The sequence below is a fragment of the Pseudorca crassidens genome, chromosome 3 (genome assembly GCF_039906515.1).
Source record: "Pseudorca crassidens isolate mPseCra1 chromosome 3, mPseCra1.hap1, whole genome shotgun sequence".
In the NCBI taxonomy this organism is placed as follows: domain Eukaryota; kingdom Metazoa; phylum Chordata; class Mammalia; order Artiodactyla; family Delphinidae; genus Pseudorca; species Pseudorca crassidens.
The window spans coordinates 109,455,808-109,478,177 of record NC_090298.1 but is presented as its reverse complement, the minus strand read 5'-3'; the positions used below and the strand labels follow the sequence as shown (position 1 = coordinate 109,478,177).

At 44.9% G+C, this 22,370-nt stretch overlaps 1 long non-coding RNA gene across 1 annotated transcript in view; it reads left to right on the top strand.

Annotated features, from left to right (window-relative positions):
• The first annotated feature begins 6,141 nt into the window (after nt 1–6,141).
• LOC137220795 (uncharacterized) overlaps nt 6,142–22,370 on the top strand; it is a 43,854-nt gene continuing 27,625 nt past the window's right edge. Inside the window, exons 1-2 of the long non-coding RNA XR_010941799.1 lie at nt 6,142–6,185; nt 14,023–14,123. This is a non-coding gene — a long non-coding RNA (uncharacterized lncRNA). The remainder of the gene's footprint in view (nt 6,186–14,022; nt 14,124–22,370) is intronic.

Genomic DNA, 22,370 nt, shown 5'->3' with positions numbered 1-22,370 from the left:
GGTTCATGTCCCAGAGACCCAGGGCTGCTTAAATACTCAACTGTGGTTTGGTATTACATTCTGTATAAGAGTTTTGAGACCTGTGCACACACACAAAAAAATGTGATTTCTTATAGAGAAAAACCTCTTTTTTATGTAAATGAGCTTTTTGAGGGAATTTTAAAGCTATGGAGGCCGAACATTCCTGCAAGCCTTCTTAAACAGTCCTGACTTCACGTTGTATTGTAGCAAAGAAAAATTCTGAGTAGTGTTATTGTAAATCTTGACCTTTGTAGTTTGCCTCTTGTTTAAAAAATAGTTATAAAGTCTATGAAAGGAGGAGGAGGTTTAGGCTTCATGCTAGGAGCCCTGGAAGCGTTGTGGGGTTTTCAGCCAGCGACAGGTGTGGTCCCTGGAAGGTTTGGGTCCCAGGAAGCCCAGTCTAGCTACTGTGGGGAGAATGGCTGGGAAGAATCAGGACAGCAGGTTGGCCAGTGCGGAGGCGGGGAAGTTCTCTGGACCACAGATAGTGGGAAGGCTGGAGCTGGTTGACTCTGGTGGGGATGGAGAAAACCAGATGCAGGTAAAGACTCTAACAGCTAACTTCCACTGCCGGGCACAGAGTTCTTTTTATGGGTTAATTCATTTAATCCTCACAATGAGCCTGAGGCAGGGATGGTTATGATCCCCATTTTACAGAAGAGGAAACTGAGGCTCAGAGAGGTTGAGTTCATGCAGCTAGGAAGCAACATCGCCCAGGGCTGAAAGCAAGCAAGTCTGTCTGACCCCAGAGGCTGAGCACCCACCATGACAGCACTGGAAAGTGACAAATTAGGAGGTGATGCCAGGTGGCGGGAGGGGGACAATAGGGTAAAGATAAGATGCGGCCACTGGGATTGTTGACAAGGAGGCCACTGGAGCCTCTGGGAGAGCAGTTTTAGTGTATGATGGGGGCAGAAGCCAGTGATAGTGGGCTGAGGAGTGAAGAAGGGTGAGACAGAGAGGGCAGGCAGCTCTTCGAAGATCTATTCTGAAGAGAAGGAGAGGAAGGCAGCTAGAGGAGTCAAGGGGTCAGAGAAGGATCTTTCCAGGCAGGGAAACTCGAGTATCTCTCTGCTGGAGATGAGCTGGGACTAGGTGAGAGACCTGGATGTTGGGCCAGTGTAGTGAGTGCCTGAGGGGGATGGTCACAGGGAGGGCTCCCGACATCAGGTATCACAGGCCCACCTGAGCAGAGAGCTCAGGGGAGGGCTGCCTGGGTGGGCCCAGTCTGGGAAGGTGCAGTGGGTTTGGTGGCAGGAGGGGACAATGGCTTCTGTCTTCCCCGGGAAATAGGAGGCCAAGTCAGCCATTGAAGAACGGAGGGTGGCATGGTTGGGGAATGTGAACTGACTGCTAGGGATGACCTTGAGGGGCTGGCATCCAGGGGTCAGAGGGTGAGGAGGTTGGGACAATCCAAGGCTTTGCTGGGCTAGAGTGTAGAAAGGCAGGCCCCTGAGGCAAGGTGAAGGGGCCATGGGAGGAGGCCATGAAGGGCTGGGAAGGAAGCAAGGATGGCGCATTTGTGCGAGGAACAGAGTCACATTCCTCCAAGCAAATGTGATTCAGAAGGGCTGCCCAGCTGCCCCTGTGGAGGACAGGTGGGAACCTTCCACAGAGCTTCTGCAGCTTCTCAGGGGAAGCAGGCAGAGCCTGGGCCTCCTCCAGGAGTCTCCTTTGAGGTTTGTCTTGACTCTAAAGAAGCTGCTTCAGGTGAAATCACAGGAACCCTCCTTTCCTCCCCTGCAGGCCACAGTCCTGCCTGACCCCCTGGGTGAGGCCTGGCCCCCTGTAAGAAAGTGATCTCACCCCAGGAACCTGCGTCAACCCAGCCCAGGGAAAGCTTCCTCCACAGGCTGACTGATTGTGATCACAAAGGGAAATGAACTAAGGGTGCCCAGCCCTGGGCGGGCACAAGGGAGGCCCTGCTAGAGCTGGGGCAGGAGAGCCAGCCCAGAACTGCTGCCTGGGGTCTGCAGGAAGAGACCCTGTGGGTTTCAGAGTGGGTCCTTGGGCCCCGTCCTACAGACCCCTGCAGGCCTGGCTTGGTCCCGCCTGTTGCCCAGATACATTCAGAGTGGGGCACAGTGTCCGTGGTCCTGGCCCCTGGGGCCCATTCATCCAGAGGTTCACTCCTGTTCCTTCCTGTCACTCACCCCCATAGGCGTGGTGGAGTTACTGAGTGCCCATCACTGGCAGGGACCCAGGGCTCCATCATCATGACTATCTCCTCTGTCACCCTCTCCATGGCATCATGTGTCAGATTTAGTTTCCCCATGACCTCACTTGCACTTTCACTGGTGGCCCTCACCACACCGCCTGGTTTTGTCAATACAGAAGGCAGCTCAGGGCTCCTGGCTGGCCAAGCAGTGTCATCAGTTTCACGTGTCCACCTCAGCAGAGAGTGCAGGAAGGAGCCTCCTGGGTGGGCTCAGATGGAGAGGACCAGCTTCCTGTCCCACCCAGCTCTGTACTCCTTCCCTGGGGCCTGTACAACCTCAACCTGTGCACCCTCAGAATTCTAGCCCATGCTGCAGGGATGCAGCCTCCTTGGGGCACACCTGTGCCGAGTGGACCTCCTCCCCAAGCTCAGTCTAATAGAGAAGACAGATGGAGAAGCACAGTTTAGGATGATAAGCCTGGTGGGGTCGGGGGTGGGGTAGGAAAGGGAAGCCCAGAAGCAGGGCAGCCTCTCCCATCTGGACTGTGGGGGAGGACTGGAGGAAGGGACATCTAACATCTCAAGGATGGTCTGGAGCCAGGCAAGTTGCAGAGGAAGTGCTCCCAAGTAGATCTGGGTTTGGGGATGCAGATGTTCTGTCTGTTGACCTCAACCCTACTAGCCATTGCTCCAGTATCCGGGGAACTGGGGGTGGCCATGTCATTCTTGTTATTAATGTATAGGCATTTGGTGCCTGTCACTCTCTTGTTGCTCACCTGGAACACAAAGACTTGGAACATGCGTTCATTCCTACTGTGTTCATTATATTTATCTCAGACAAAACCAGGAGCCAGGGGAGGGACAGGCATATAGGGCCCTCAGCCCCACAGTCCCCATTCTCAAGGAAGCTGCCCCAAAACTGTGAGGTGACAATGTTGGGACTTAAATGCTAGTAACACAGTGTTCCAGGCTCTTAAATAATATAGTTGACCCTTGAACAACATGGTTTTGAACTGTGTGGTTCCACTTATACATGGATTTTTTTTAATAAATATATTAGAAAAAATTTTGGAGATTTGCAACAATTTGAAAAAATTGACAGATGAGCTGTGGAGCGTAGAAATATTGAAGAAATTAAGAAAACAGTGTGTCATGAATGCATAAAATATATGTGAATACTAGTCTATCCTTATGTAGGCATAAAGTGAGTGACATTTAATATAAAATTAATAATGTGTTAGTTTTCTTACTGTTTTATAACTTCGCTTTCAAAGAATCGCATTATGCTACAGTATGCCTCTCTCTCTTGTAATTGGAGAAATTTCGTATCAGCATATTGTCACAGATTGGTGGATTTTAAAAAATGTAACAATGTTTCCAATACTGTATTATGAATATGACTGTAATACAGTATTCCATGACAGTTGTATAACGATTTATTCATTAGTGTATAGGCTAGGCTACCATGAAGCAATCCTGTTGATTACACTGGGCTACAATAAAGCAGTCATATTGCTGCTTCTTCATTATCAATGCATGAATCTTTATACCTTTAAAAAAAGTATGAATTTCTTTTTCATATTATCTTTTCATTTTTGATGTCTACTGTTAGTAATACACATAACATCTACAGTGTTTGGTATCATATAAGATAGCATTGTTGTAGGTATAGGTACTGACAGGCAGACAATTCATCTTAGAAACACAACATAAACTTGTGGAATCAATAAATACAGTACAGTACTGTAAATGTATTTTCCTTATGATTTTCTTAACATTTTTTTCTCTACTTTACTTCACTGTAAGAATACAGTGTATAGTACGTATACAAAATAAGTGTTAACTGACTGTTATGTTATCAGTAAGGCTTCTGGTCAGCAGTAGCCTATTAGTAGTAAAGTTTTTGAGGAGTCAAAAGTTACATGTGGATTTTCAACTGTGGGGATGTCAGTGCCCCTAATCCCTGTGTTGGTCAAGGGTCAAGTGTACTCTTCTACATGTGTGAGGCTTCACACAAATGGTTAGCCACGTAGAAGATGTTCCCAGGCAGAATCTTGTCTGCCTCTCAGGCAGAGTGGGAGTCCTGTGAGGATGGTGACAGAGAGTCAGAGCTGTCAGAGGGCAACAGGACCAGATCCCAGCTGGGAAGAGGCACAGATAGGCCTGGGCGAACTCAGAGCTAGGCTGCCCTCTCACCTGCGCCCACTCTGTCTGGTGGGCAGTGGCTCGTATCCTCCTTGGTAAGGTGAAGTGAAACCCTTGGAGGGAATTCCCTGGTGGTCCAGTGGTTAGGCCTCCGTGCTTTTACTACCAAGGGCACAGATTCAATTGCTGGTCAGGGAACTAAGATCCTGCAAGACTTGCAGCCAAAAAAAAAAAAAAGAAGAAGAAGAAGAAAAGAAAAGAAAGAAAGAAATGCTTTGAGAACAGTTTTTCAAGTTTTACTGATCTTGAGTACCAGAAAATGATGCATAGGTTGATTTGTTTGTCGTAGAGGTTCTATATCAGAAAAGGGTATCAGCCCATCTGGGGCTTCTTCACACACCCCACCATCACCCCATCTTCCAACCTCCCCCTGACTCCACTGGGCCTTTAAGAGAAGCCAGGCCATTTCAGATTTCCATAGGATCAGGGAGGACCACAGTCAATCCCAGCAGCTCAGAGATGTGGGGATCCCTCTGCCTCCTGCTTCCTCATCTTCCTTCCCTTCAGCCTCCCAAACCCCCGGCCCTTAGGGACCCCCTGAAACCAGCCCCAGGCCTGCTGCTACTGGTACATCCTCTCTGAAATCCAGAATAACCTGGCGATCGCCTCTGTGAGTAGCTGGGGCCATGCTGGGCATGGGGCAGGGACAGCCTGGCTCAACCTCAGGCCAGTGGCACTCATGGGTTCTCCCTTCTCCCCTGCAGGAATCTAAACACTTGGATCAGTGGCACATGCTGAAGGTGAGCACTGAAGCTGAGGGCCCACTGTCTCCTTGCTGGTGACTGCCATCGTGTTGCTGGTCACTGCTCTAGGCTTGGGTGCACTGGGGTCCGGCGCACCTGGATGGTCTCCTCTGAGTCTTAACTCTTTACCTGGCATATTAATGGGTCTCTCCTGAGTCTTAATCTTTACCTGGCATCTTAATGGCAGATACGTCCATCACCTTCTTCTTTGTCTCATGTGGGGCTGTGCCGTAGTTGCGTTTTCCCAAGTGTGGGAGTTCTAAAATTTTGTTTTAGCCAAGCTGGCTTCCTTCCCTTTGGGTTCTTCTCTGGCAGCTGGTTCAAGAAGTATTCTCCATTCACCCAAGCCCTTTCCCCAGGCCACCTGGAGCCAGGAGGTGGGATGGGCCCTGCCTTGACTGGCCTTTGCCAGAACATGTTGGGACCACCTCAGGTGTGTGCCCTTAGGGCAGCTGGGTTCTTCCTGGGGTTGGGGTCAGGACAGAGCTGGTGAGCTGGCGGGCTGCGGGAGAGGGTGGAGGGCTCTGCTGAAGACCTCTCCAGAAAGGAGGCATCAGGGATGACAGACAAGGCCATGAGGAGGACAGCCGCTCCCCAGCCCTGTCTCACACACTCTTGGTCCCAGCAGAGAAAAGCCCATCTGAAGTCTAACTTGGCTCCCTTCTGGAACGCCTTAGAGAAGTTTGTCAGTATCTTTAATGTGTCTTTAACCATCAGTAAAAATCTGAAGTAGCGTGAGGTATGTGAGGCTGGGGAGGGTCCCTCTGGCACCGGGGTCTCCACGCCCCCAGAAGAGTCCACTCCAGGTCAGAGTGAGTGACCTTGTCTTGCCCTTTCCCAAACAGGAGCAGATTTTCTGCCCCAGTTTCCCAGTTCCTACCCCCTCCTCTGTGACCAACCCCTCCAGGGCTGGGGATAGAGCTGCCACTCAATACCTGCTTAGTCACAGAGGCCCCCCCACTGCCTTCCTGGCTTCCCCCAAAGGCTGACTGGCTTCTCTTGTCTGTGGTCCACAGGAACTCCTGCAAACCCTGACCATCCCCAAGACCACATCCCAGGTAAGCTGCCAGCCAGGCTGGGGCGCCCACTGCCCTGACTGAGCATGGCACCTGCCATACACCTTCCACATTCCCCACACCTGACCCAAATTTGTGATTTCCTCAAAGGGAGTAGAGCACACCCTAGCAAAGAGATTTTAAGGAGTTCTTGAGGAAGTTGAGTATCTTCCTGAAAACCCTGGATGATGCCCTGGAGTCCTTACCGAGCTGCCCACTAACTCTCACAACCTTGTGTAGAGTCCCCGAGTCCAGGCCTTTGCCTTCCCAGGGAACAGAGCTGGGCTCAGGTCCCGGGTCTCAGTCCTCCTTGATATTCCAGTTACTGCTCTGCTCCGTCACAGATCTCAGCTGCTGAACATCTGGCCTCTGAACCAGGCTGCTCAAGTTTGGTCTCAGGGTTACCAGCAATTGTGTCATAAGTTTATGTAGCAGTTTATTTATTTTTTATCTACCCTATTGTGGAGTTATTTATCTTAATAATGGAGGCCTCTAAGGAGCCTCTGAGCAGAGCTCACAGGAGGTGAGACACCACTTTCATTTTTATCTCAGATTTCAAAGGGGTTCCTTCTCCTCTGGGAAAAATAATTGCTTTGTAAAGAGTCCCTTTGTGCCCAGTGTTGCATTTCTAGAGGTGTCTCCATCTGACTTGAGTCTGGATCATGATTCCCACACTCTGCAGTTAATTTCATTAATGCTGCGGGGTTGATTCCTCTTGGGATTCTATCTCTGAGTGTATCCCTAGTATTTCCCTGTCCTGTGCCCTGAGCAGGCTCACCCAGGACCTGCTCCTTCTCCGTGGCTTGGTTGCCACCGTCGGCCTCACCCTCCTGCTCATCACTCTCTCCCCACTGCCTGCATCTGCTTCCTAGCACCTCCCTGCTCCGTCCACTTCTCATCATTCCCATGGGCACCCACATCCTGACCCAGGCCTGGCTGCCTGAGTTCCCACCACAGCTCCTAAGCTGACCTCCGACCCTATTTCCCACAGCTGTCAGAGCGGCCTTTCTGGACACCTCTCTGCTCATATCACCCCGGCTTTGTCCTCCAGTGGTCAACCTACTTGGACCAGGCCCCAAGAGAAACATAGCCTAGTTTTCCTCCTAAGGAAATCTCCACTGAAGATCCACAGGGCTCCTTCCAGACCAGGAAACAAGTGGTCCTTGTCAGTTTGGGATCCTGACCCCCTAAATTCCCCTCACCTCTATTCAAATAGGCGTTCGATTCTCCCTCACCCCTCTTGCCATCCTCCACCTCCTGGGAGCCATACCCAGGGGTGTACAAGATAAGAAGAGTATAGCCCACACCACACAATATGAAAATGTGCTTTTTTTTTTATTGGGTGGGCCAAAAAGTGTCTTTGGTTTTTTAACTAAAAATAAGACACATTTTTCATTTTCACCAAGAACTTTATTGGACAATGTATTCACCCTTTTGTTCCACTACATTCTGCCATTTTTCAGGCAATTTCATAATTACATCTTCCCAAAACTTTTTATCTTTTTGAGCAAGGAAGTGTTCCAGGTGCCTTTTACAGTCTTCCATGGAATGGAGATTTTTTCCATTACAAGAATTTTGTAAAGACCAAAATAACTGGAAATCGAAGGTACAATGTCTGGTGAATACGGTGGGTGAATCAGAACTTCCCAGCCAAGCTGTAACAGTTTTTGCCTGGTCATCAAAGAAACATGCGGTCTTGCGTTATCCTGATGGAAGATTATGCATTTTCTGTTGACTAATTTTGGACGCTTTTCATCGAGTGCCGCTTTCAGTTGCTTTAAGTGGGAGCAATACTTGGAATTAATTGTTTGGTTTTCCGGAAGGAGCTCATAAGAGAGGACTCCCTTCCAATCCCACCATATATACATCACCTTCTTTGGATGAAGACTGGCCCTTTGGTGTAGTTGGTGGTGGTTCATTTCACTTGCCCATGATTTCTTCTGTTCCACATTATTGTACAGTATCCACTTTTCATCACCCGTCAAAATTTGTTTTAAAAATGGAACATTTTCATTACGTTTCAGTAGAGAATCACATGCAGAAATATGGTCAAGAAGGTTTTTTTCCACTTAACTTACGTGGAACCCAAACATGAAAGCGATTCACATAACCAAGCTGGTGCAAATGATTTTCAGTGCTTGATTTGGATATTTTGAGTATGTGGGCTATCTCCAAAGTGATATGACATTGATTGTTCTCAATTATTTTTTCGATGTGATCACTATCAACTTCAACTGGTCTACCCGACTGTGGAGCATCGTCCAGCAAGAAATCTCCAGCATGAAACTTTGCAAACCACTTTTGACACGTTCGATCAGTCACAGCACCTTCTCCATACACTGAACAAATCTTTTTGTGTGTTTCAGTTGCGTTTTTACCTTTCTTGAAATAATAAAGCATAATATGCTGAAAATGTTGCTTTTCTCTTCCATCTTCAATATTAAAATGGCTACACAAAAACTCACCAATTTTGATAAGTCTTTTTTTAAATGCATGCTGATATGACAGCTGTCACATACAATCTAACGAAATTGTTTCGAATGAAGTTAAAGACAACTAGGTGCTACTAGAGCCATCTTATGGAAAAAATCGAACGAGCCCTTTGGCCCACCCAGTAATTGTACTGGCCTCTCTAATGGTTGTTTGTTTTGTTTTTTTTTTTTTTTGGCCATGCCACGCAGCATACAGGATCTTAGTTCCCCGACTAAGGATCAAACCAGGGCCCCTGGCAGTGGAAGCACGAAGTCCTAACCACTGGACCACCAGGGAATTCCCTAATGGTTGTTTCTTAACTGAAATTGCATTAGTTCCTCACTTTGAAACATCTAGTCTTTAGTTATATACCAATGTTCATAGCAGCTATGTTAATCTGTATGGGCTGCTTTAACAAAATACCATAGACAGGGTAGCTAATAAAAAACAGAAATTTATTTCTCACAGTTCTGGAGGCTGGAAAGTCCAAGATCAAGATGCTGGCAGATTTGGTGTCTGATGAGGGGCTGTTTCTTGGTTTATAGATGGCTGTCTTTTTGCTATAACCTCACATGGAAGAAGAGGCAAGGGAGCTCTCTGTGGTTTCTTTTACAAGGGCACGAATCCCATTCATGTAGTCTCTGTCCTCATGACCTAATCACCTTCAAAGGCCCCACCTCCAAATACCATCACTTTGGGGATTAGATTTCAACATATGAATTTTGGAGGGACAAAACCTTCAGTCTGCAGTAACAGCTGTATTCACAATAGCCCAAAGTGGAAACAAACCAAGTGTCCATCAATACATCTAACAAAATATGGCAAATACATACAATGGAATATTATTCAGCCTTAGTAAAGGGAGGGAATTCTGATACATGCTTCAACATGGATGAAGCTTGAAGACACTGTGCTAAGTGAAATAAGCCAGACACAAAAGGACAAATATTGCACTCTGCTTATGTGAGGTACTTCAAGTAGTCAAATTCATAGAGACAGAATGTAGAATGGTGGTTGCCAGGGGCTGAGGGGAGGGGGAAATGAGGAGTTATCCTTTAATAGGTACAGAGTTTCAGTTCGGGAAGATGAAAGAGGAGATGGATGGTGGTGATGGTTGCACAACAATATGAATGCACTTAATGCTACTGAACTGTACACTTAAAAATGATTTAAATGGTAAATTTTATGTTATGTATATTTTACTCCTAAAAAAAAATCTAGTCTAGATGTTTTCTCAGTTGACCTGGACTCTTCTTGAGGTTTCCTATTGCTCAGATCTCTCAGTGTAGCGACAGAGCCCGCAGAGCCCCAATCCTAGGGTTCTCTCCACCCTGATCCCTGGACCTTCTTCAGCTGGGGGTCCTTGGCTCCTCACCCTCTGGTGAATGCCTCTTCATCTTGAGACTCAATTCATGGTCACCTCTGTGTGGCCCTCCTAGCTTCCTCACCTACCCAGAGAGCAGTATCTGCCCTCCTGTATGCCTCGGTTTTACCTACGGTTCTCTCTGTTGATGAGAGCATGTGTACTAGGCCCAGAGGTTTCCGTGGTGAGCCACATTGGCTTCCTCCTGTGCCCTAGGAGCCCTGGGTGGGGGATAGGGGACTAGTCTAGGAGTCCTGTGAGAATAAACATTCTGGGCTTGAACACCAGGCAATCAGGGTAGCAAGCAGGTGGAAGCACCACGTGAAGATGGCTCTAGTGGCTGGAAACCTATTGCTTATGGCAGGATCTGGCACAGCCCCAGGCTGTATACTTTTGATGTTTGGGAATGTCTGCTAAGTAGATTTAGATCTACCATGGAATTTGCTCAGGGTGGAGGAAGAGAGGCTGGTGGAGAAGGCAATGAATTGTACTACCATCTTGCCAAACTCTCTTCATTCTAAAAGCTTTTCTAGTTCTCTTTGGTTTTCCAGACTTGAAAATGTTTTACCATCTGGTAGACATAAATAATATCTCATTGTGCTTTAAATCTGCCTTGTGCTGGTTACTAATGAGGTTGAGAACTTTTTCATAGGTTTATCAACCATTTGGATTTCCTCTAATGTGAAGCATCTGTCCAACCTTTTGCTCTGGGATTGTCTGCAACTTTCTTATTTGTAGGATTTCTTTAAATATTCTATATACTAACGCTCTGTGAATTGTATATATGCTGCATGTATCTTCTTCCACTCTGTTTCTTGTCACTCCATGGTATCTTTTGAGGAAACGAAGTTCTTTAGTAATTTCTTACTTCCCTACCTCAAGACCATGAGGTTTTCTCATATACTACATAAAAACTTTATAGTTTTGCTTTTCACATTGATGTGTTTAATTGACCCGGGATAGTATAAGGTAGGGCTCTGGTTTGTTTCCATATTAATACTCATTTTTCCCAGCACCATTTTGAGAAGGCTGTCCTTTCCCTGTTGAATTGCATTACTATCACTATCGTATTTCAAGCGTTCATTTATATGTGGGTGTGGGTCTCTTTCTGGGCTCTCTTTTCTCTTCCATTGGTCTGTTTCTTTTTGAACCAATATCACACTGTCTTAAATTTTATAATTCATCTTTATTATAATGTATAATATATCTGGTAGAACAAATTTTCCCACCTGTCCTTTTTCTTCAAGAGGGTCTTGGCTAGGGGCTTCCCTGGTGGCGCAGTGGTTAAGAATCTGCCTGCTGATGCAGGGGGCGCAAGTTTGAACCCTGGCCCAGGAAGATCCCACGTGCCGTGGAGCAACTAAGCCCGTGTGCCACAACTACCGAGCCTGCGCTCTAGAGCCTGCATGCAGGAACTACTGAAGCCCGCGCGCCTAGAGCCTGTGCTCTGAAACAAGAGAAGCCACTGCAATGAGAAGCCTGCACACCGCAACAAAGAGTGGCCCCCGCTCGCTGCAGCTAGAGAAAGCCCATGCGTGGCAACGAAGACCCAACACAGCCAAAAATAAATAAATTAAATAAATTAAAAAAAAAAAAAAACAAGAGTGTCTTGGCTATTCTTTTTTTTTTTTTTTTTTTTTTTTTGCGGTATGCAGCCTCTCACTGTTGTGGCCTCTCCAGTTGCGGAGCACAGGCTTCGGACGCGCAGGCTCAGCGGCCATGGCTCACAGGCCCAGCCGCTCCGCGGCACGTGGGATCCTCCCAGTCCCGGGCACGAACCAGTGTCCCCTGCATTGGCAGGCGGACTGTCAGCCACTGCGCCACCAGGGAAGCCGTTGACTATTCTTTATCCACGTCAATTTTAAATCAGCCTGTCAGTTTCTCCCCTCAACCCACCCCACCCCCCAAAATGCTGGGAGTTTGGGATTGCATTGATTCTATATATCAATTTAAGTAAAATGGTATCCTTTAAAATATTAAGACATAATCCATGAATATAATATATCCTTTTTTTATTTCTTTAATGTCTCAATAAAGTTTAAAATTTTCTTAGTAGAGAACTTTTACATCTTTTGTTAGATTTATGCTTAGGAAGTTGGTATTTTGATGTAATATTAGTAATGATATATTTTTAAAAATTCAAATTAGTAAGTTTTATCTGGTATAGAGAAATATAATTTATATAGATTGATTTTGTATCCAGCAAATTTATAAACTCTCTTATCACTATTAAAGCTTTACCTATAGATATTTTTGAACTTTATTCATATACAGGTAAACCATCTGTGAATAACGGCATTTTGCTTCTACTTTTCTTATTTTTATATCTTTTATTTATTTTCCTTGCTTTACTATACAGACTAGGACATCCTGTGCAGAGTTAAATAGAAGTAGTAGTATCATGCATCATTGTCTTGTTACAGATCTCAAAGGGAAAGATTCAATCGTTTTACCATTAAGTGTGTTTCTTCTAAGTTTAGTGCACATATCCCTTATCAGATTAAGGAAGTTCCCTCTATTCCTAGGTTTGCTGAGAGGTTTTTTTTTTTTAATCATGAATGGATGTTAATTGTACCAAAATCTTTTCCACATATATTGTGATGATCCTGTGTTTTCTTCTTTAATCTGTTAATGTGGTGAATCACATTATTTTTAGAGTTAAAATAATCTGTATTCTGAAAAAGCCCAACATGGTTATCATATATTATTACCATTTTTATGTGTTGCTAGTTTGTGTGTCCTAATATTTTTTAGGATTTTGGCATCTATGTTTATGAGTGAGATTGAGGGGAACATATGTCCTGTTTTGCTTGGGACAACCCCAGTTAATACTTGTCATCCTGATATCATTATTAATAGCAGTTTCTTTCACTCTCAAAAGTGCCCTGGTTTGGATGATAAAGCATATCATTATTCTAGTGAGAATGCCTTCTCATATTGTCTGTCCAGTTTTGGTATCACAGCAGTGTTTCCTCATTTTACAGTCTCTGGAGGAGGTTGTATAAGATTGGAACTATGTCTTCCTTGAATATTTTGGGAAGAATTCACTGTTGAACCCATTTGGGGTCAGAGTTTCCTTACCGAATCCATTATTTTATAGGTTGTAGAATTATTCATGTTTTCTATTTCTCCTTGAGTCAATTTTGAGGTTATAATTTTATCCTAATTTGCTGATTTTTTTCTAAATTTTGTTAGCATATGGCTTTTCATATTGGTTATGAATTCTTCTCTCTACTTTTTTTTTTATTATTTCACTACAGGTTTGTTAATTGTTTTAGGTTTTTCAAAAAGCCAGCTTTGAGCTTTGCTGATCCTTTCTAGCATATGCTCATTTTCTATTTCATTACTGTTTGCTCTTTATTATTTCCTTTCATACATTTTCTTTGGGTTTATTTTGCTGTTCTTCGTCACATTTCTTGACGTGGATGCTTAACTTGTTACCTTTCACTCTTTACTCCTTTCTAATGTATGTACTTAAGGCTCTAAACCAAATAATTTTTCTGTAAAAGACCAAATAGTATATATATATATTTTTTGGGGGGGAGCTGCATTGGGTCTTCGTTGCTGGGCTCAGGGTTTCTCTAGTTGTGGTGAGCAGGGGCTACTCTTCGCTGTGGTGCATGGGCTTCTCATTGCGGTGGCTTCTCATTGTGGAGCATGGGCTCTAGGCGCGCAGGCTTCGGTAGTTGTGGTGCATGGGCTTCTCATTGCGGTGGCTTCTCATTGTGGAGCATGGGCTCTAGGCGCGCAGGCTTCGGTAGTTGTGGTGCATGGGCTTAGTTGCTCTACGGCATGTGGGATCTTACCAGACCAGGGCTCAAACCCGTGTCCTCTGCATTGGTAGGCGGATTCTTAACCACTGTGCCACCAGGGAAGTCCCAGTAAATATATTTTAGCTTGACAGATCTCTGTCAGAACTACTCAGTTCTGCCATAATAGCATGAAGTCAGCAACAGGCAATAAACAAATGGAAGTAACTGAGTTCCAATAAAATTTTATTTACAGAATAAGGCTGTGGCCTGGATTTGGTCCATTGGCTGGATTTTGCCAACCCCTGCTCTAAAATTTGCCATATTTACTGCTTTAGCAACATCTCACGGATTTTGGTAAGTTGTATTTTGTATTTTGTTATCCAGTTCAAATATTTTCTAATTTCCATTTTGAATTCTTCTTTGACATGTGGGCTATTTATGAAGTGTATTTCTTAATATCCAAGTATTTGGGGATTTCTAGTTTTCTTCCTTTTTTTTTCCTAGTAATTCCTTCTTACTTGTTTTGTGGTCAGAGAATATGCTGTATATCAGTGCTGCTCAATAGAAATATAATGCAAGCTACATATGTAATTAAAAATTTTCTAATAGCCACATTTTAAAAAGAGGCAGGTGGAAATTAATTTTAATAATGTGTTTTATCTAACCTCATATATCCAAAATAGTATCAACATGTAATCAATATAAAAATAAATGCCATATTTTAGATTTTTTTTCATACTAAGTCTTCAAAATACAGTGTATATTTTACACATACAGCATATCATAATTAGGACTAGCCACATTTCAAGTCCTCGGCATGTGCCTAGTGGTTACCATATTGGATAGTGTAGCTCTAGATGATGTCACCCTTGTAAATCTGTTAAGACTTACTTTATGGCTTAGTATACAGTCAATTTTTATAAATGTTCCATGTGTATTTGAAAAGATTCTGTATTCTTTAGTTAATGAATAAAGCATTTTATACAAAATGCATTCATCAAAATTGTTTGGGACGTTTTCTTACTGTGTTGTTCAAGTCTTTGTATCCTTACTGAATTTTTGGAATTTTTGGTTGTTATTCTGTCAATCACAGAGAAAATCTTCCACCATGATTGTGAATTTGTCTAATCATCCTTATAGTTCCGTTCCCTTTACATGTTTTGAAGTTATGCATATAATATTTAAATTGTATACTCTTGAGTTGAGCAGTTCATTGTTATAAAGTGACAATGAATTTTTTTTTTTTTTTTTTTTTGCGGTACACGGGCCTCTCACTGTTGTGGCCTCTCCCATTGTGGAGCACAGGCTCCGGACATGCAGGCTCAGCAGCCATGGCTCACGGGCCTAGCAGCTCCGCGGCATGTGGGATCTTCCCGGACCGGGGTACGAACCCGTGTCCCCTGCATCGGCAGGCGGACTCTCAACCACTGCGCCACCAGGGAAGCCCAGTGACAATGAATTTTAAAATCCTTTTATTTCTAAAAGGATGTTTGTCTTAAAGTCAATTTTGTCTTACTTCACATTCTTTTGTTACTGCTTGCATGGTATATCTTTCTTCAGTCTTTTGCTTTCAACTTCTCTTACACATTAGATATGTCTCTCCTTTTGGTTTTTGGTTTTTGGCCGCGCCATGTGGCATGTGGGATCCAAGTTCCCTGACCAGGGAGAAAACCCGTGCCCCCTGCAGTGGGAGCTTGGAGTCTCAACCACTGGACCCACAGGGAAGTCCCACTCCTTTTGCTTTTTAATCTAGTCAGACAGCCTTTATCTTTTACTTGGAATGTTTCATTGTTTTTAATTCAAATGTAATATTACTGTCATATTTTGGATAAATTTTATCATCTTACATAGTGACTTTCATTTTTCCTGCCTGTTCTATTTATTTATTTTTGTTCTTTTGGATTAATTTTTTTGGGTTTAGTTTTTTTTTTATCATTTTTTTCATCTCTACTAGTTTGGAAAACCTCTAGCTAAACCAAACAAGGGAGTACCCTTCTACACTGAGATCCCTTAAATCCCTCTGGCCAAACTTAAGGAAGGGATGGGACTTTGGCTCCCCCTACCCCGAACACTCCCCTCCACCAGCCCAGGAAACCTTTATCAAGTTGGGCAAGAGACCTGACACTAAATCATCTTGCAGTTGTACCCTGTGTCCTGAATCCTTAAGAGTCTGAGCTTTCGAAAGTAAAGCCTTTTCTCTGTTTCTCTGAGGTAACATCCATCCTTGGAAGTCCTATGTGCTTCATATTCCATCTGCAGGAATTGGGGAAGCCTTGTGGGGCAACATAATTTACTGGGAGAACAAAACTAGCTTAATATTTGCCAGTGTTCTCCTTTTACTTAATTGTCATCAGGTCTTCCTTCCTTGATTTCTTGGGAAATATGGGAAGTTAATAAGGAAAGCAAAAGCCTAGGGACCACAAGTGACAAGGAGGGGGACTGAGGTCTGGGTAGCAGTTCTGTTCTCTCCCCAGCCTCATCTCTCCTTTTTTTCTGCTCCAGTGTGTGCTGTGAGCCCACTGCCCAATAAGGCTACCCTAAAGAGAGCACTGCTGGAGGCCTTGCTCCCTCTGAAGCACATGGGCATTCAGGTCTAGTGATTTCACTCTCGTGCTCCTCAAAATGCTTCAGAGTTTCTCTGTTGCCTGGTGCTCAAGGTCATGGCTTCTCGTCCCTCCAGCCTACTCTCCCATCACTCCCCTTGCCCCTGCAGCTCATGCTCCTTTCCCTCCCATCCAGGCCTGTACTCACTTGTTCTTGCACTCAAGAACGAATGCTGGTGTCCTCCCCTACCTTCCCACACCTCCCTCCTCTTGCCCTCTCAGGCTTGAGCTCAGACACTTCTTCCTCCAGGAAAACTCCACAGCTGGGTCAGACACCTACTCTAGGGTCAGAAAACCCCAGTGCTTCCTCAGTGGATTGAAGACTTTATTCTCCTTTTCTTTTTTTTTTTGCCACTCCGCGCAGCTTGTGGGATCTTATTTCCCTGACCAGGGATCAAACCTGCGCCCTTGGCCATGAAATCGCGGAGTCCTAACCACTGGACGACCTCTTTTAATGGCCATTTGTCCATCTTTCTCACTACACTATGAAGACTATGTCTTCTTTCCGCTTATAATCTCAGCACCTAGCTCAGTGCCTAGATGACAGCAGTCCTATCATAAATTCTTGTTGACTGACTGGTTAAATGTCTTCTTTCCTTTCTCTTTGTTCTCTTTCTCTCTCTCCTTCCTTTCTTCCTTCATGACTTGTTCATTCATGTCTTCTGCCCATTTTTCCACTGACATCTCAAGTATTTTCCTTGTAAGAGCTTTCCATATTAGCAACACTTTATGTAATATTTGTGGAAAATATTTCCTCCAGAATGTTAAGTACTTGTTAATGTAATTCAAGGTGATTTTTCACACATAGAAGTTTTAAATTTGTATGCTAGCAAATCAACTGGCCTTTTTTGGGTTACGTTTGGGGGGATATTGTGTAGTGGGTGACATGAGGGAGCCTTCTGGAGTACTGGAAACGTCCCAGATCCTGATCTGAGTGTTGCTTACAGAAGTGTATACATATATAGAAATTCACTGAATTGTACACATAATACCTGTACATATTATTACATGTAAGGTATAACTCAGAAGTTTAAAAATCCATTTACCATTTTATCTGTGATTTTTTTCACTGACTTTTTTGAAAGCAGTTTTATTTAGATACAACTGACATACAATAAACTGCACATTTTAAAATTGTACAATTTGATAAGTTTTAACATATGAAGGCAAGTGTAAAAGCATAACCACAATTAAGATCATGAACATATGCATCACTCCAGAAAGTTTCCTCATACTCCTTTGTAATCTCTTCCTTCTACCCATTCACTACTATATGCTTTACATTTTCTAGAATTTTATGTAAATGGAATCATACAGTATGTTGTCATTTTTGTCTGGCTTCTTTTAGTCAGCATAATTATTTTGAGAGTCACCTGTGCAGTTGCATGTATCAATAGTAACTTCCTTTTTTTAATGATTTTTTATTGAAGTATAGCTAATTTACAACGTTGTTTTAGTTTAAAGCATACAGCAAAGTGATTCAGTTTTATATGGCTCTTTTTCAGATTCTTTTCCATTATAGGTTATTACAAGATATTGAGTATAGTTCCCTGTGCTAAACAGGAGGTCTTTGCTGTTTGCCTATTTTATATCTAGTAGGGTGTATATGTTAATTGCAAACTCCTAATTTATCTCTGCCCTACTCCCCACTATCTCCTTTGGTAACCATATATTTGTTTTCTATGTCTGTGAGTCTATTTCTGTTTTGTAAATAAGTTCATTTGTATCATTTTTTAAGATTCTACGTATAAATGATATCATATGATATTTGTCTTTGTCTGACTTACTTCACTTAATATGATAATCCCTAGGTCCATCCATGTTGCTGCAAATGTATAGTACCTTCCTTTTTATTGCTGAGTAGTGCTTCATTGTGTGGCTGGTCCATAATTTGTTTAAACATTTATCTAGCCATGAAAATGTGGGTTGTTTCCAGTTTGGGAGCTACTATGCATAAAACTGCTATCATTCAGTTATATTCATAACCACTTCCTTCCTGCTTTACTTTGCAGAATGAGGCTGGCAAGAATCTTGGTTGTAGATGATGGGAGCCTTGAATGCCAGGCTGAAGGCTTTAATTTACTGATTCCTGCTCTGCACACAATCCTTGGCTGAGTGCTGAGGATATAGAGATTCCTTATCTTTAGGTCCTGCCCTAGAGGAGCTCACCAACAAGTAAACAGACAACTGTGGTTCCTTCCTTCCATCATTCATTCCACTAATATATTTTGATCACCAGCTAAATGCCAGACATTCTTCTGAGGGCTTAGTGTACATAAGTGAAAGATCCCTGCCCTTGTGAAGCTTGGCAGGGAGAAAGACAATACAACAATAAGGTCCTAATAAAAAGTATATGGTACATTAGAAGGTGACAAATGCTTTGGAAAACGTAGAGCAGAGTAAGGGATCTGGGAAAGGGTGAGAAGAGGAGGGAGGGATAATGAATTAAAATACGGTGGCCAAGGCGGCCCTTGGGGAACTTGGTGGCAGCCTCCTTCAGAAACACAATGTGGTGCTGAGGTCGTGGGAGCAGAGAGAAGTGTCTCCACCCAGCTGGTGGGGTGGATGGAGGGCTTGCAGGAAGAAGGCCCTGTGAACTGATTGTTGAAGGATAAGATGGGAAGTCAGCCAACAGGAGGGAAGACAGCAGGGAAAGGAGGAAGCAACATGGGCAGCAGTGACAGAGAGAGTGGCCCAGTGGAGCACCACAGACATGCTCTGGCTGGAGGGCAGGGTCAGATGAGGGAGAGGTGTCCATCTTGGAGCCAGTGGGTGCTTGAGTGAAGCTCTCAGCCCAGGGTGGCAGACCACAGGCAGCCCCTCAGTACGTGCATCTGCGCCCACTGCTTAGTGGATCGGTGATTTTTTCCAGAGCATGGAGCTGGAGTGGTGGGGAGCTCTGCCCCACCTGTGCTGAGTGCAGATCTGCCCAGAGCTCTCTGGTCCCTCAGAGCCAGAGCTGCCACTCCCGGAGGTATCAAGCGGGTTGTCACTAGGTATGCCCTGCTCTTAGGGCATCCACTTTGGGAAAGGTGGGGGTGGGGGCAGTGTGCCTGGCCCTGGGTCTCTGAAGCTAGTCTGGCAGGGCAGCTACTGAGACTGCAGCTGTGGCTTCTGATCTCAGAAGGAGGCAGGAAGCTGTGGCCAAGGCCCCAGCGACATTTGCTTCTCTAAAAGGAGAAAGGAAGTATGTGCCAGGAAACGTGTGCAGCAGCCCCTCCTTGGCCTGGGCCTGAGTGGCCTCAGTCCAGCCGAGTCCTGGATGTGACCCAAGGTCTTGTGATGGCAACAGTACCCACTCCCTCCTAGATAGCACTGCCTGCCCTCGGAACGGCAGTGGCCAAGGTGGTCGCTGACATCAGGGACTCTGGGCCCCAGCAGTAATGGAATCTGTGACCAAAGGCCTCAGGGTGACTGGAGACCTCCCCACACACACCCCGCCCCAAGGCCTCTCTGGGCTGGGGCTTCCTGTGACTGCGGCCGCAGAGGTTTCTTGGGCCCCTTTTCTCTGACGCTTTTTCCATAGAACAGCTAGGAACTAATGTGAACCACCATCTGGAGCCCAGGTCTCTGAAAGCCTCATGGATTCTCCCCTGGGCCCTGTCATCTGCCTCCACACCCCCGCTCTGCCCAGAAGCCTGGTGGAGGACTCGGGGCTTCCACTGCAGTGGGACACAGCGTCCTACATTAGCAAGGCCTCAACAATCTGCTGCTGCTTCGACAGCCACAAACATTGCTGAGATTCACAATCTGTCCAAATGCAATGAATGTTAGGTCTTAGGATACAATAATGAACAAGACTGGGCCAGCCATCAAGGAGCAACCAGGAGAGGGAGAGAGACAGACAATAAAGAAGTGAACACATGCACAAAAAAAGACAATTTCAGACAGTGATAAGTGTCATTAATAAAATAAAACAAGGCACTGTGATAGAGTTTGACTGGGTGAGCATCATGAGGTGGTGTCCTCAAGCAAGGCCTCCTGAGGAGGGGACATCTGAGTCCACACCTGAGTGACAAGAGAGAAGCAACCACAGGAAGAAGTGGGGATATAGAAGAGCAGTGCCAAGGCCTTCCATGGGAGTACAGGGAGACTTTGAGGAAGAGGAAACCAGTGTAGTTGGGGAGGGGGCAGTGGAAGGGGATGAGTCAATAAGGTAGGCAGGGCTAGATCCCATACAGTCGTTAGGCCTGGTAAGGACTCTGAATTCTATTCCAAGTTGGAGGATTTTAAAGCAGGCTAATGATGTAATCTAATTTTAGGTTTTTTAAAGATTCATCTGGCTGCTGTGAGAGAGTAGACAGCAGTGGGACAAGAGTAGGAGAGAATGGATTCTCCATATATTTTGAAAGCAGAACCGAAAGAGTTGCTGACAGACAAGACACAGGGTGTGAGAGTATAAACGGAGTCAGGGATGAGTTGGAAGATTTGGGCTGAACCATTGAATGGATTGGGGTGCCATGAACTGAAATGGGGAAGACCACAGAAAAGTAGGTTGATAGGGTGGTAGGAACATGAGAGTTCTGTGTTTACTCTCATATGGTCATGAGGCTCCAACTGGAGAGTAACAGAAAGTACAAGTCAAACTGGCCTAAATATCAAGTGGAACGTATTGACTCTAATAACTGAAAAGTCCAGAATTCAAGCATGTTTTGATCCATGGATCCTTAATCTGGCTTTGTCCTCAATCTGGCTTCCCTCAGTGGGATAAAATGACTGTATTGTTTCAGTCTCAACACCCATCAGAAGAAGAAGCTTCTACTGCCTAACCATTAAACAAAATTTCTAAACTTTTGTTCAATTTGATTGGATCAATTTAGATCACCAATCACTGTGGCAAATGGGAATGGGGTTATATTAATTGTCTTCACCAATCAGAGACCATCCCTGGAGGTGTGGACAGGAGTATCAGCTTACAAAAGGGGGAGGAACAGAATGGATGCTGGGAAAGCAGCCCTAAGGTCCACAGAGCCATGGTTCATTAGAGATGCCACTTAGATGTACAACAGGAACTACCAAGGGGAAAGCTGGATGTAGGAGTCCGAAGTTCAGGAGAGAGGTCAGAGTGGGAAATAAACACTTGTCATTGGTGTATAGATAGTACTTACAGCATGAGCCTAGAAGAGGATACCTGAGGAGTTTAAATGCAAATCTGAGAATTCATCCCTGGGGCATGCCAACATTTCGAGGAAGGACTCTTCTAAAGAGAAGCCAGCAAAGGGAGAACAAAGGAGCAGCCAGTGAGATAGAAGGAAAGCCTGGGGAATGTGTAATCGTGGACTTAAGAGAGGAAAATATTCAGGAGAATGTTTTCCTTCAGCTGAGTTGAAAGCTGCTGAGCAAAAAGCAAGATGAGAACAAAGACGTGGATCCAACATGGTGCTCATCAATGACCTTGACAAGTGACACCTCAGGGACACACTATGAGGTGAGGAAGTGGAATAGTGAATATAGATGACTCTTTCAAGCAGTTTGGCTGTCAATGGGGAAGAAAAAAGGTATGACATCTGGGAGGGTCATGAAATCAAGTAAAACTTAGGTCATCGTGGCTGGATTCAGTGCCCATGTGGTCCATGGAGTTGTGGTCCAAGGGGAGCAGCCTGACCACAGGACAGTCATTTTCTTCTCTGTTCTGGGATGAACTTGGACTCAGAGCAGCCCTGGGCCAGGAGCCCCTCTTTGCCCCTCAGACCACTTGGTGTTAGAGCATGCAGCCTACGATATTGTGACTACCCACATCCACCTCCTCTCAACACACCAGGCTTGCACAGGGGTGAGCAGAGTGAAGTAAAGGACTAAACCCTATTCACTGTGGCATCAGCACAGGAGGAAGGTCCTGGGTTCTGACAAAAATGACTGATAGGGAGTTGGGAGGGGTGGGCAGCAGTGCAGCTGGGGTTGGACAGAAATGAAAGTGAAGGATGAGGGACAGTTGAGGTCCAATGGCCAGCATGGTGGGAAGAACAGCATGAGTGCTGGAAAGTCATGAGGCCCTGTT